General features: G+C 46.4%; 1 long non-coding RNA gene across 1 annotated transcript in view; it reads left to right on the top strand.

Moving 5' to 3' along the window:
- The window catches only part of LOC122495823, an 80,402-nt gene extending 65,730 nt beyond the window's left edge, over positions 1-14,672 (top strand). Inside the window, exon 4 of the long non-coding RNA XR_006300614.1 lies at positions 12,989-14,672. This is a non-coding gene — a long non-coding RNA (uncharacterized LOC122495823). The remainder of the gene's footprint in view (positions 1-12,988) is intronic.
- The last annotated feature ends 774 nt before the right edge of the window (positions 14,673-15,446 follow it).

Below are 15,446 nucleotides of genomic sequence, written 5' to 3'. Positions count from 1 at the left end.
GCTGAGCTCTAAATGAATTAGATGACCATATGTGACAAGTAGTTAGCCTCTGGGGGGAGGCCTCAGTTTCCTCATCTGTAAGATGGAAGTGATGACAGAACCATGCAAAGCATTGCCGTGAGGACGAAATGGTACAGACATTGAGAGAAGCATCGGGCCTGGTACCTAGTATGTGCTCTAAACGGTGGGCGGTATTTCCATTGTCGTGTCGTTATCCGTAAATTCAAGTTTCTTGATGACTTTGGCATTCCTTTTTTTTTAAGTTTGTTTGTTTGTTTATGTATTTATTTAGAGTGCAAGCAGGGAAGGGGCAGAGAGAGAGGGAGGGAGAGAGGACCCAAAGCAGGCTCTGTACGGTCAGTGCAGAGCCCAACATGGGGCTCAATCTCATGAACCTTGAGATCATGACCAGAGCCGAAGTTGGACGCTTAACTGACTGAGCCACCCGGATGCCCCGACTTCGACCTTCCTAAAGATTACCTCGTGCTGGCATGAATCAGGATCTGTCATGGGTATTGCACAGGGAATCGATGAGATATTCTCCATAGCAGTTCTCTCCCCCACCCCGACTCCCACCCCCCACCCCCGTCACAAACTGTAGGTTGTGATCCGTTAGCATCTTGAGAAATTAATTTATTGGGAAGTGAAAAAGAATAGAATAGGTTAAAATAGGCAATATTAGAATGTGTCGCATGTAGTAAGGATAGACATTATTTCTTAAGAGTTTTATGTATTTCCTTCATTTGTATGTGTATATGGAGTTGCACTTGGGAAGTGTATTTCCTATTGTCGATTGCATTGTAAAAAATTTTTTTCTGGTTTTTTTCTTTATATATATTTTTTAACGTTTATTCACTTTTTTTGAGAGACAGAGACAGAGTGCAAGCAGGGCAGGGGCAGAGAGAGAGGGAGACACAGAATCGGAAGCAGGCTCCAGGCTCTGAGCTGTCAGCACAGAGCCCAATGCAGGGCTTGAACTCACGAACTGTGAGATCGTGACCTGAGCCGAAGTCGGACGCTGAACCGACTGAGCCACCCAGGCGCCCCTGTAAAAATTGTTTCTAAAAGACTGCTGTAAGGGGCCTTCCAACTCCAGATTCTGTGGTTATTCTCAGATGCTGTGGCTCATTCCGGCACTGTGCCTTCACGTTACACAACACTGTGATACCCTGCTGACTCACAGTCAGGAAACAGTTCCCTGGTCGACACGGGGGTTTTTCTCCATCACTGTTCATTCTTTTCTCTATCGGTCCTGCTTCGTTTTAAACAGGAGCTCAGGAAGATGAACCTCTTCTGTAGAAGGAACTCGTTGCCCGCCAAACTGAAACGGATGCTTAGCTGGTATCTTCAGAGGTCCCCAGTGGGCTCTTCTTTCCGGTCCCTGGGAGGGTGGAGTCACAGCCAAGGAGGCAAATGGGCCATGTCCTAGGAACGACTTTGTAGATTTTGTAGTTTTCGGATGGATTTCTCTACAGGTTTAATTCCCTCTTCTAATTGTAGTTTCTAGTGTTGACATCATGGACTGGGGATTTGGGCAGCAGATTTTTACTGGGAAACATATCAGACAACTTTGATGTAACCTTTTTTTTTTTTTTCCTGAACGCGTAAGAGAAAAAAAGAAACTAATGTTAAATGCATCCGTAGATACGGATACAGATCACACGCGGTACCTGTTCTATTCCTGGCACTGCCCACTGCCAACTATAGATGATTACCTAAGCATTATAATTGGCGCCGTCTAGAAGGAGACAGGATTAGCATCAGAGACTTTGGCGTGCCTGCTCTGTCCACTGCTTGCATGACCTTGAGCAAGTCACTGACTCATTCTGAGCTTTGGTCGGTAATAAAAGCTGCCTTTGAGGGAGTACTTAACCATGCATCGGGCACGTTATAGATACTACTTATCAATCTGAGACCAATCCTGGGAAGTAGGTGCGTACATTCAGTAACTGAGTTACGACCAGGTTGCTGGTCAGAGCCTGGATCCAGATTTGGACGCAAGTCTGGTTGGCCTCAAAGCCCACGGTCTTTCGTTACGTTTCTGTGTTTCCTCCTAAAAGTGGAGATAAAACCAAAAATGCTTGCCAACTCTGAAGGTTGTCTTAAAGTTGAAATCAGCTAAAATAAATGTGAAGATTTTGAGTGCTGTTAGTTCCTGTGATGATGACCATAATTTGTGTGATGATGGCAATTATTCTTTTTAGGAGCCCTAATAAACCCATACATGCTTCTTGTTACCACAACCCTCCTTACAGGCATACTTGACTAGGTTCTATTTACTTTTCAGTCTCCTGCACTAGACTGTGAGCGTATTGACAGAAGGGATCTTGACTTATTTGGTTGTATGTTGCTAATAACTGATACAATGCTTGCCACAGAGTCAAGTGCTCAGTGGTTGGTATACTGCAATGAAAATATGTCTAATTTCCAGTCTGTCACTACACAGAACATGCTTATATTTAAAGCCATTTCTGCATTTTAAGAACTCATCTTTTACATTGGAAAAGTTAAAAAAGAGGACTGGAAAACTATACAACCACACATTAATAGGAATTATGGGAGAATTACCTTTTTCTTTATATTTTCTAATTGTCTTTAGTAAACATGTTTCATTCATTCAATTAAGAGTATGGGTTGTGTTTCTTTTCTTTTTCTGTATGTGTGTGTGTGTGTGTGTGTGTGTGTGTGTGTGTGTGTGTTTTCACTACAAGGGGTGACGTATTGATTCACCCAAACCCAGAAACATCAGCACCATTAACTGATCAAGTAAGTTCTGAGCTCCTGAGTCTTAGAAGAGGTGGAGTGGAAGGTGAACAAAAGAAAAGGCCGTGGCTTGCTGTCTGGATTGGGACAAGGAATGGGAGTTTCCTGGGCTGCACCGTGACCTTTATAAATTGTTGAATTTCAAATCTGGAAGCAGGAGTTGAAGCCACCCCTTCCATGGCGTTACCTTACAGAAAGTCTTCCCAGAGTCTCTGATAATGGTTACATGCCTTCTGCTTTAAGATTCCATGGGATGCAAACAAAGGAAATCCCATTTCAATATTGATCAGAGTGGATCATGACAATGCACCCTAAGTGGAGTTAAGCATTTGCCCCTCCCAAGTTTCAACTATTGGCCCCAGCGCAAAAGAGAATATACAGAATATTATTTCGACTTCCCTGAGTCTTAGCTAGACCCCACTGAACACACTCTATCTATTAACCAGTCTTCAGACGTACTGGCTGTCAGGTCTGTCACAGTTTTGTTGCCAATTTTTGGATGTAGTCATGGCATAAGTTTTGGAAGCACATGGCTCTGAGTCCTAAGATGAACTATATCCCCAGTGAGCTATGTAGAGACCATTTAAAGTGACATTAAAAAAATAAAATCATGATAAATGAGGAGGGTGGTAGGAATAATAATTGCCAACATTTTGGGGTGCCTGTTATGCACCAGGCCCTGAGCAGTGGGCTTTACATGCAAGATAACATTTCAGCCTTGAATTCCGAGTGTTGGCTTCTCAAAGTGTGTAATACGTAATATGTGGACAGTAGGAGTAACCCACACAGAGTGATGGCATGGTTTCGATCCCATAATGTATGTTAAGTACTTAGAAGAAAGCTGGCACATGATGAACACAACCTAAAGATATAATAATAATCATGGCACCCGCAAAGGGCCATGATACCCTAAGTGAGGCCAGTCCTCTGCAGAATACTGTGGGGTACGAGCTCTTCTACTAGGACAGCAGGGAGTTCATTGGCGTGAGTTCATTGGAGTACAAGTTTATTGAGAGGAGGCGGGGCAGAGGGGAAGAAGTGTTTCTCATTGATCTGTGTAGCCATTTTGTCTGGAGCCAGGAGCTGAAATTGAATGTTTTAGAAGCTTTTTTTTTGAAAGAGAGAAAGTGCAAGTGAGCGAGGGGCAGAAAGAGAGAGAGAGAGAGAGAAGTGGGGTTCACCTGAATAAGGATTGCGTTTACCTGAAGGGGCTCATGTTCACCCGAGGCAGGGCTCGGGCTCATCCACCGATGTGGGCGTTGATCTCATGAACTGTGAGACCATGACCTGAGCCAAAGTCAAATGCCTAGGGACTGAGCCCCCCAGGTGCCCTGAAATTGAGTGTTTTAATTCATGACTGTCTTTTAAATTAGCTTTTTCAGAATAATCTCCTGGGTTTTGATGTGTGTGTCAGTGGCACCCCAGAATGTCTTCGGCCAGTGTAGTGAACGGATTCAGTAAGAGTATGAGCTCTGGAGCCAAATCGCCCAAGTTCAAATCCTGTCTCCAGAACACGCCAGCTGTTAAGTCTGAGCAATTTCCTTAACCTCTCTGGGTCTTAGTTTTCTCATCTATAAAACAGTGATAATAATCGTATGTACTTTCTTGAATGTTTTTGAGGATTAAATGGGTTAATAGGTACCAAATACCTGGGAGAAAGCATGAAAAATGTTGGCTATATATGTATGTCTTTTTTTTGTAGAATAAAGGAAAGACAAGGTTGGAATGATTCTCCCTCGACCAGCTAGCTCTTTGATTAAAGAGCTTTAAATAAGCCTCAGCATAACACACACGTTTGCATGTGCGTGCGTACACACACACACACACACACACACACACACACACCCCTCCAGCCTCTCAGCTGTACAACAGCCACCTCTTTCAAAGATGTCGCATCCAAACTACCCTAAGGTCTCGTTGCATTGTAGGGCCATTCATTATTGAAGTCGCCTCTCGCTGCAGGAAATCAGGATGCGGCAATATTGAAATGCCTGTGTGAGATAGACTATGAAGTGTAGGAGAGAAGGCAAGAGTCCTAGCAAAAATCCACGGGCCGGCGCATATTCAGAGCGCAGCCCTCTCATCCTATTAGGAGATGTTTCTATTTCCATGTTGCAAACAGGCAAAGAGCCTGAATTAGATTAGTGGGAATGTTAATTTATCTCCTAATACTATAGCCTCAGTGTGGAGTGTGTGCGTGCGTGTGCGTGTGTGGTGCATTTTTCTTAAATTTATATTCAAAAGTCCTCATGATATTGTTCAAGGTAATGGATGATAGAGGTATAGGACATTTCTCAGTAATACACAAACAAAGCCAAACTCAAATCATGTGAATTGCTTCATTCGTGGGGATAAAACTAAATTGCTCGGCAAGGCAGGGAGTCGGAAGAGAACAGAAAAGGTCCAGAGGGAGCAGTGGAGGAATGTTCAGTACATTCTCCTTGTTATTTCCGCATTTGTCAAAATGGAAGGCACCCCCCTCCTATTTTATATTCTTAGTTCTATACACAAGGCAATCGATGGCATTATAAATAAGTCTATTTTTGTTATGGGTATGAGACTGCTAAGGAAATGGAACAGAAAATCACTTTCCAGTCTAGCCTCAAAATCGATGTTTTCCAAATTATTTTTCTTACAAAACTTCTATTTGTCTCCTAGAATTCCCTTTCATTTACCACCACCCCTGTGTTGTTTTTTTTTTAAAAAAGGTGTCTCACTATCACTTTTGACACTTGTGATCTCTATCATAAACTCAAACCCTTAATTCTGTATTGACGCTTTTCTCATGAAGGCTCTAAGATCCCTGGAGGCAGGGGCCATTCCTATACTTTTCTCTCCCCTGGGGAATGTGGCATAAGTTCAGCAAAGTTCTAGCAGACGAGGAAGCAAGCTCCTCACACTTTGCAAAGCAGGATCATGCAAAAATCTTAGGTTGAATGCCTGTTATGTGTCAGGGAGGGAAGTAAATGCTTGATGTCATTTGATCTGGACCCAGCACGGTTGCCCCAGGGCTTGAGCCGCCCCTAACCCTCTTCTCCCTAACCCGCTGTCCCTGGGCCATGACTGATTGGTTTGGGGAAGAGACAAACCAAAGCTGAGCCAATCAGATGCTTCCTCATGGGATTCAGAGCTGGCATTGCTCTGGAAAAAAAGCCTCACAGGCACCTCCAGCTGGGCGGCCCTCTTCAGCCCACCCAAGAGCTTGCTTCAGATTTGCTTCTTTTGGTTTCCGATAGCCCCATCTCCAATTTTGGGGAGGTATTGGATGTAAGCTGTTGAGTGATTTGCCCCCAACCCTGTGGAGTGGGAGAGCAGGTCTGATGGCCCTCCAGATCCACTGTCTTCACCACCGTGTGCCCAGCAGCTCTTACCTCAGCCTCACAAGAGCCCCCATAAAACCTGAAATCCTCCACTTCCTCTCTGCAGCGTGAGATCCGGAAGCCCACAGCCTCCGTGAGGCTCGATGTCACACATGGTAGCTGGCTCCACTGGTCGAGTTTCTAGCTTCTCGCAGCGTCCGATTCAGAAAGGATTTATTGGCTCTTGACTATGTTTTGGACCTTACGCGAACTCCACGAGTTAGTTCAGAATTAATGCCTACAAAAACCATCCGTTCCGTGCAGATGCATACTGTCCCCATACCTTCCAAGGAGCCTGGACCTTTCGCTGCCTCTCCCCCTGCCGCCGTGGCAGCCAGGTCCGGGTGGCTAAGTCGGTGAAATGACATTGACTGGAAAAGTACGCGTGGTGCCTGCCACCGGGAATTTGAAGCTGGCGGTTAGAAGTGGGAGCTGAAATGTGTGGGTCAGGATGTGGAGAGGACTCTGGGAGGTCACGATGGTCCTGAACGACCTGGAGTAAGCACCTGAAGCCTTATTTGGAGGAGAACGGGACCCTCGAACTAGCACAGGGAACGAGGAAGAGTCACACAGACACCATCATACGCACCCACCCACAGCTGCATCTGTTGGGAAGAACCAACAGCCTATTTTTCATATCATTTGTAATTTTCTCACAGTCCACGTAACGAACTTCGGTTACGTTTCAGTGAAAATTATCTTCCAGAGTAGTTTGGGTTCGTTTTCGCTTTTTTAAAGTAGGCTCCCCACCCATCATGAGGCTTGAACTCACGACCCTGAGATTAAGAGGTGTGTGCTCTAGGGGCACCTGGCTGGCTCAGTCAGTTGAGCGTCCAGCTCTTGATTTCAGCTTTGGTCATGATCCCAGAGTCGTGGGATCAAGCCCCATGTCAGGCTCCCCATGGAGCCTGCTTAAGATATTCTCTCTCTCTCTCTCTCTCTTTCTCTCTCTCTCTCTCTCTCTCTCTCTCTCTCTTTCGTGCGTGCTTGAGCTTTCTCTCTCTCTCTAAAAAAAAAAAAAAGAGTCACACACTCCGCACACTGAGCCAGCCAGGCACCCCCGGAGGTTTTTCCCCTGGGAACGGGGAGGGGTAACTTTACTACCCCTACAAATGAATCTTGTTTTTTGGTTTTTTTGTTTTTTTGTTTTTTTTTTTTTAATAAGTGGCCACCTGGTTCCAGCATCCCGTAAAATCCAGGCACTTGACCCTTGGTATCGCTTCTATTCAACTTTCTATCATGGGAATGAATTGGTCTGCTTTCTCCGCCCTTATCTTGAGCCGGTCACGTACAGGGTCCCTGGCCAGTGGACTGAGGCTTTGTCTAAAGCAACAAGGGCAGCTCAGGGCATGTGGGGGAGGGTGTTTCTTTCTTCCCCGTGGTCCTTTGAGACTTTCACCTTCTCTGGGTGAAGAGGCTGTTTATCCTTGTAAACGCAAAACGTTTTAGCTTTTTGCCAGTTTTCTGTTAATGGCGAGACAACGGAAGCAAAGAAAGTTTTATTGAAACTTGGCGAAAAATAAGGACAAAAGAACCAGGGTATGATCAACAAGAACGGAGGCAGGAAGATTGCTACCTGAGCACGTCCTGGGGCATCCATGCTCCCAGGAACACTCTTCAGCCATTGAATTGCAGGGAGGTCCAGAAACTTACAAAAGAGTCCAGCGGAAAGAGAGGGGGGCTTGGGCTAGGAGGGTGGGATTTGAGGGAGGCTATTTATGAACCCGTCTGGGTGCTTTTCAGTGTTTTCAACCCCGATGGTCACAGCAGTGTGTATCCCATGTACGCCACACCCACCCCTCGCTCCCACACACGCTCACGGAAGCACACTTGTCCATAGTGTGGCCTCGACAATTGAGAAGCGTAGCTAACACCTTCATCTAGGAATCCGTGGTAACTTTTTACTTTCAAGTTGCAGCTCCGTTACATGCAAATTCTTATAATACTACTCCTCCTCCCACCTTTGTGAAAAGATCCGGCCACCAAAAAAGGCTGAGAAATCAACCGGGAACACGTATAATAAGAATAACAGTCATGGCTCTGTGCCAAAGCCCTGTCTTTACTTCTAATGTCTGCTCTCAGAGCCCAGACTGGTTCTTCTTCTTCTTCTTTTTTTTTTAAGTCTATTTATTTATTTTGAGAGAGAGAGAGAGAGAGAGAGAGTGCAAGCTGGGGGGTGGGGGGGGGGGGGCGGGAGGGGAAGAAAAAGAAGGAGGGAGAGAGTTTCCCAAGCAGGTTCTGTGCTGCAAGCCCAGAGCCCAACTCGGGGCTCAAACTCAGGAACTGTGGGATCACGACCCAAGCCGAAGATCCAGAGTCAGACTCTTAACCGACTGAGCCACCCGGGCACCCCAGCCGAGAGTGGTTCTTAACATTCAGTTTGCAGTGGGTTCAGGGAAGGCATTCTCAGATTGCACTGGCAGGTGTAGTGAAATCATTTGAGTTGTGCTGTGAACCTTTCGCCTGTGCACAGCCATACTTTGTTTTATTGTACCTACCTTTATTGTGCTCCATGGATGCTGCTTTTTTCTTTGTTTGTTTTTTAACATACTGAAGGTTCATGGCAGTCTTGCGTCAAGCAAATCTATTGGCATCATTTTTCCCGACAGCATTTGCTGGCTTCCTGTCTCAGTGTCACATTTTGGTAATTCTCACAATATTTCAAACTTTTCACCATTACTATATCCGTTACGGTGATCTGTCGTCAGTGATTACGAGTCACTGAAAGCTCAGAAGGTGGTTGTTATTTTTTAATTGAGGTATGTACGTTGCTTTTTCAGATATAATGCTATTGCACACTTAGTTGTCTACAGCAAGCTAAGTCACATAAACGTAGCTTTAATATGCCCTGGGAAACCAGAGAATTCATTTGACACACTTTCCTGTGGGGGTTTAGAACGACGCCTGCAACATCTGCAAGATATGCCTTATAGGCTTTAAGGCTCTGGAACATTGTAGAACTTGAATCAATCTATCTATCTATCTATCTATCTATCTATCTATCTATCTATCTATCTTGGAGAATTACTATGTGGAAAACTGTCCTAAGCCACGGAGAAACGAAGATGAATAAGGCATGAGCCCATCACTGAGATGCTCACAGGCTGGTGATGGTAGTCAAGGGGGAAGCAGAATTGAAAATGACCAAATGCATTGTCTCGTGATCTGTTAATGAAACAGAAATGCAACAGAATGTGTTTGAAAATTTTAGAATAGTTCTCCGTTGGGAGGGAGATCAGGTGAATATGAGGAGAAAAAGGAATAAAGGCATTCATAAAGAGGAAAAAGGAAGGAATATATTAATGAAAGGGAAGCCATTTCACTTAACTGTTCCTGTGTAAGCAAGAGCAGTGGAATAGCATTTATTTCTATGTTTGCAGAAAGCCTGTAAGTTTCAGCAATGACTCTGACACAGTTGAAGTCAGTGCTGACAGCTGGGCTTGGAGGCGCAGAGGGAGGACAGGGCAGCGGCCGCAGAAATGGACGTGGACCTGAGACAGATGGCGCCCTGCTCTACTGGCTAAGGGTATAGGTCTCTGCACTTGTGAGGAGCAACGAGCAGGTGATCCATACCGTGCTCCCCTGCCTGTGACCCCTGTATGTTATTTGCGGTTTTTTCAGCATATTTCAGTATGTTCCTGCTCAAGGTTACAATTTGATCTCTATCTACAGACTGATTCGTAGGGGTTTCTTTTGATAACCCTGAGCTTGAAGAGCTCCTTTTGTGTCAGCTGACATTGATATCAGTTCCACATTGTGTGGTATTCAGGGACCTTGTTGAGATATTTTATTGGGTGAGTGGATGGGCACAGACTCAAAAAGAGTACCAGGAAGAAAGGAACATGTGTTGAGTGTTTGCTCTGTGGCATCTCGTTTATTTCTCAGACAATTGCCAGTTTTGCTTGTCTCATTTTCACACGGGGAATTTGAGACTCACAGAGGCTACTTCATTTGCCCAGCACCATAAAACTCATTAATAGTGGTCCCAGGATGTGAGCACAAGCTTATCGGTCTCCAAATTGCACGCTCTTTGTACTAAACCCCGAAGGGAGATAATGATGCCCATTGTCTTCCCGGAATTTATGCCGACACAATATTGCGATTTCTTCACCAATTTCGGGACACTCCCGACCACAGCTATGGACAATTCTTAATACTTTGAGTCAATGCTTCTCTTTTTTTTAATAATTATCATTTTATTTATTTATTTTTTAATATGAAATTTATTGTCACATTGGTTTCCATACAACACCCAGGGCTCATCCCAACAGGTGCCCTCTTCAATGCCCATTACCCATCCTCCCCTCCCTCCCACCGCCCATCAACCCCCAGTTTATTCTCAGTTTTTAAGAGTCTCTTATGGTTTGGCTCCCTCCCTAACTTTCTTTTTTTCCTTCCCCTCGCCCATGGTTGAGTCAATGCTTCTCAAACACAGCCTCCTCATTCCCATAGCTGTGGCTTTGATTAGATAGTGAGCCTGGTCATAATTTCCTCCTTCGTTGTCTGCCTCCACCCGCCGAAATTTCTGAAACTCTGTCACAGTCCCATCTTTTCCCCTTACTGCTCCTGCCCCTGTGGCCTCAATCTGTTCTGCACTTTCAACCCCAAACATACGTCTTTGCAACTAACGATGTCCTGCTTTAAAACAACCTCTAATTTATTTACACGTGTAAGTGTTCTCTTTTCAGCCGTACACAAAATGCACCACTTCGTATCCTTGATCTTCTGTTAAGTTTCTCAGGTTCCACCTATGAGTGAAAACATATCATATCTGTCTTTCGCTGACTGACTTATTTCACTTTGCATAATGCCCTCCAGTTCCATCCATGTTGTTGCAAATGGCAAGGTTTCATTCCTTTTCATCTCCGAGTAGTATTCCGTTGTATATATAAACCACATCTTCTTTATCTATTCATCAGTTGTTGGGCATTTGGGCTCTTTCCATGAATTGCCTATTGTTGAAAATGCTGCTAAAAACATTGGGGTACCAGTGCCCCTTTGAGTCACCACTGTTTTAATTTTTTTTAAGTTTATTCATTTTTGAGAGACAGAGCACGAGTGGGGGAGGGACAGACAGAGAGGGAGACACTGAATCTGAAGCAGGCTCCAGGCCCCGAGCTATCAGCACAGAGCCCAACGTGGGGCTCGAACTCACGAACTGTGAGATTATGACCTGAGCTGAAGTCGGATGCTTAACCGACTGAACCACCCAGGTGCCCCTGAAGCATTGTGTTAAAAGCAAAGGGAAGTCAGTGAGAACTGGAGAGATGAGTAGACTTTGAATAATTAAAGGCAGGGGAAGGGCATGAGAGGGTGCTTTCCTAGAGAAGGGTTTCCGGCAACCCCTGAAAGCCAGAGCGTGTTTGTGCTGGGCAAGCTTGGGAGTTGGTAAACTGGGAACCAGCACTGGAGACCTAGCTCAGGCATCCCATAGGATGTGGCTCCTGTCCTTTCCCTAGCTCTCCCCTTGTGGACGTTGATCTGGGATTCTGTTGAGATAAGGGAATTTGCGAAACATCTGTCCGTTTCAGTTACGTTTTAGGGAGAGAGAAGTGGTAGGACTGGGAGACAGCAGAGCCCGGTGGAGGTGACGTTTTGTGCGGCATCTTCTTGTCCACAGCCGCACGTCCACGTTTCGGCCTGTTGTCAGCCGTGGCCGCACAGAGTAGGACGGGGTACAGCAGGCGGGAGGCTACAGGAGGCAAGCCTTGTCTGGTGGTGGCTCAGTCGGTTCAGAGTCCACTTCAGCTCAGTGATCTCACAGTTCTTGAGTTCGAGCCCCCTGTCGGGCTCTCTGCTGTCAGCGCAGAGCCTGCTTGGGATTCTCTGTCCCTCCCCACCACCCCCCCCCCCCCGCTCTGCCCCTCCCCATGCTCTCTCTCTCTCTCTCTCAAAAATAAACATTTAAAAAAAAAAAAAAAAAAAAGCTTGTTCCAAAGAGCCCTTTGAGGAGTAGAGGCAGTACCTCCATTGTGCAGTAGGTGGTGCCATTGCCTCTGTGTCCTGAGGTTGAAGAACCATCTGACAGACTTGTTTCTTCTTTGCTCCAGGGGGGTCTCAGTCTCAGGACTGATGATGTCGTGTAGGCTGCGCGGGAGAGGGAGAAGGGGGTCTAACAGGTACTGAGATACGCTTATGTGCCAGGAGGGCACCAGGCGGCCTGCGCGATGACTCTGGGGCGCCCCCTCCTCCTCCACTCCTGCTCCCCTCTGTTCTTTCTGCCCCCCTACCCTCCATCTTACTTTTCATTGTCACCATTGCAGCCCCCAGCCACTGAGGGCTGCGAGCCAGACGCCTGGCCGAGCCCCTTCATGCATGATTTTATTTAGTCTTTACCCCAAGCTTTGCTGGGCCCCATGGTTGTCCTTCCTTTGCAGAGAAGACAGTTGAGCCTCAGAGAGAGAAAGTAGTTTTCCAAGATCATATGGGTAAGAAACGGGAGAACACAACTCTGAGCCTAGTTCAGCCTTTCTCGATAGTAAGTATCTACCTTTTGTTACATCATGTTTGTTTTTTAAATTTCTTTTGAGAGAGCAAGGGAGGAGCAGAGAGAGAGAGGGAGAGAGAATTTTCTGGCAGTGCAGAGCCCGATGTGGGGCTCGATCCCACCAACCACGAGATCACTACCTGAGCCAAAATCAAAAGTCAGACGCTTAACCGACTGAGCCACCCAGTCGCCCCCATCGCGTTTATTTTTTAAGGTTCAGGTTTGCAAATTACCGCATATTGCGACAGTCAGGGACTGTTGTCCTGTGCTCTACACCTCCGAACTCCCCACGGTTACACAGTGAGTCAAGACCAGAGCTGAGCTTAGAAGCCAGGGTCCCGATGGGGTCCAGTTCTCAGCACCTTCTTGTTGCCTCCAGACATTGGCCACTGGCCTTGTTACCACCTACTCGGCTTCCTTCTCCCTGGAGTGTGTCCTCGCCTCTTTCCTTCCCATCCCTTCCCAAGCGTGTCCCTCTTCTCAGCTGCGTCTTTCTCTGGCCTTTCTCTCCTGTTACAGAACTGAACAGCTCAGGCTCGTCTGCTCTCAGGCCCGAAGGTGAGTTCCTCTGCATCCCTGTTGGTCCCTGGTGGTATATGTGCACACAGGCATCGTTCCCTCTGCCAGGGGTTTTGGGGATTGTAGCTGATGTTCCAGCACACGGATACACAGGCACGGACACACAGCCACGCTCTAATGGCTGAAAACCCATCCTTTTCTCCTTTCTGGTATTTACGTCTCGGTAAGTTGAGAGTGAGTTAGGGAATCCCTAGATCGAACTCTACCTGCTGCAAACAGGATTGTGGGTAGGAACCGAAAGAAGCCTGTGTGGGCTAAGTGAGGGTAGGCATGGGACCCAAGTCAGGAAGACCTGGGTCCGTGAAATCTATGGACGCTTGGACAAGTCAGTGAGTTCTCTGAACGTTTGTTTCCTCATCTGTAAATCAGAGCGAAAGAGAATGACAAAACTCCATCTCCGCGAGCTGCTGTGATTGGACTCCCCGACCCCCACCTTCCTCACCCCTGATCCATCTTTCAAATCAGCACCGTGGTCCCCCCTCTACTCCCCACATCACCTTTCGTGACTTCTCATTAGCTTCACAGCAAGGTCCAAACTCTCAGCACGGCGTGTCTGACATTCAGCCTCGTTCATTCTGTAAGCATTTATTGAGACGGTGCACAGGGACTGTGTGTGGTAAGCATTGGGAAGCCTATAAGAAAGAATGCCCGTCCTTCTGAAGGGACTCCCCATTTCTGACCCTTTTCTACAATCCAGCCATGCAGAACTGTTGAGGGGCTCAGATTTACCATTATGTCGCCACCCCGGACCTTTGAACATGCTATTCTCTCTGCCTGGCATTTCCCCACCCCTTCCCCTGTCTTCCCGGAACACTAAGCTTTCCTTTCCTTATTTAGGTGCAAACCTTGTCTGGAAAGCCCACCCTGAACACTTAGGCAGGACTGTCCTCCTCTCTTTTCCCTCCCTCCATCATGCACCCCTTTACCGCTCCCTCAGCTCTACCCCCACTAATAGCGGTGATTTACCTACATTGTCTTCCTGCAGAGGATAGGGGTACAGTTTATTCAGTCACCTAACTAGCGTCTGGGGGGTGGGTGCTTCACTCTTGCTTTTATCATCAACCACTGACAGAGTGCTTGCCATGCATTAAGTCAAGTTTATGTGCTTTGTCTCATCCAATCGTCCTTAGCAACTATATGAGTCTGGTATGCACTCCCGTTTTACGGATACGAACATTGGGCCCAACACATAGTTAAGGAACTTGTGAAGGTTACCTCGTTGCTAAGTGTCCGAGCCAGGATTTGAACCCACGCATTCTGACTCTGAATCCTGTGCTCCTGCTACCAGACACGCCGCCCCTGGTGAAGGCTGATAAACATGCTGAGTGAGCGAACTTTGAATCACAACGACTGTTCCTTTACCCTTACGTAAGCGAAGCCCCTATTCAGTGCGTTTCAGAATACTCGTAGTGAGGATTAGGTTTGCTTAAGTTCCCGTCTTCTGCAGAGCAGTACTTTCGTACGTTACAATAAAAAATGAATTACTAGAGGGGCACCTGGGTGGCTCAGTCGGTTGAGCGTCCGACTTCAGCTCAGGTCACGATCTCACGGTTCGTGAGTTCGAGCCCCGCGTCGGGCTCTGGGCTGATGGCTCGGAGCCTGGAGCCTGCTTCCGATTCTGTGTCTCCCTCTCTCTCTGCCCATCCCCCATTCATGCTCTGTCTCTCTCTGTCTCAAAAATAAATAAACATTAAAAAAATTTTTTTTAATAAAAAAATAAAAAAAATGAATTACTAGAGAAAAGATCACACGCTAGGATATTGTGATGATATCAAATTGCCTCAAATATTTCGAAATATTTCCTCTCTGTTCCCATCCTTAACATGTGGACCGTCTTTGAACAGCACTGCTCTATCCGACTGCCGGCTCGGACTGGCCACATGTTGAGGACGCATTGCAGAATGAATCTGGATCGTATAGCCGACGGTTTTGATGAAGAAAAATGGAAAGCTGAACATCTTGTGGGTTTTTACCATGAGTCAGATCCTTTCCTGGGCTCTGTGCGAAGAGAACCGTCTCGTTCTCCAGAGGCGATGCTGCGGCAAGGGGTCTAGGCGAGACCTGTACCCTAGAGACCACTTGACGGTATCTTATATTTGGAGAGGCAAATAGGCCAGAACGTTAAAACAGCCCAAACTACTATTTCAAAAGACTGTATTGCCCTTTCGTGCTCACATTTGTTTTTGGAAGGGGATTGATGAACTGTTCTATTGATTTAATAAGGCAGTGGCATTATTCACAAGTTCTCCGGTAGCACA

This window comes from Prionailurus bengalensis, chromosome F2 (genome assembly GCF_016509475.1).
Source record: "Prionailurus bengalensis isolate Pbe53 chromosome F2, Fcat_Pben_1.1_paternal_pri, whole genome shotgun sequence".
NCBI lineage: Eukaryota > Metazoa > Chordata > Mammalia > Carnivora > Felidae > Prionailurus > Prionailurus bengalensis.
This window is presented reverse-complemented; position numbering and strand designations above follow the sequence as displayed.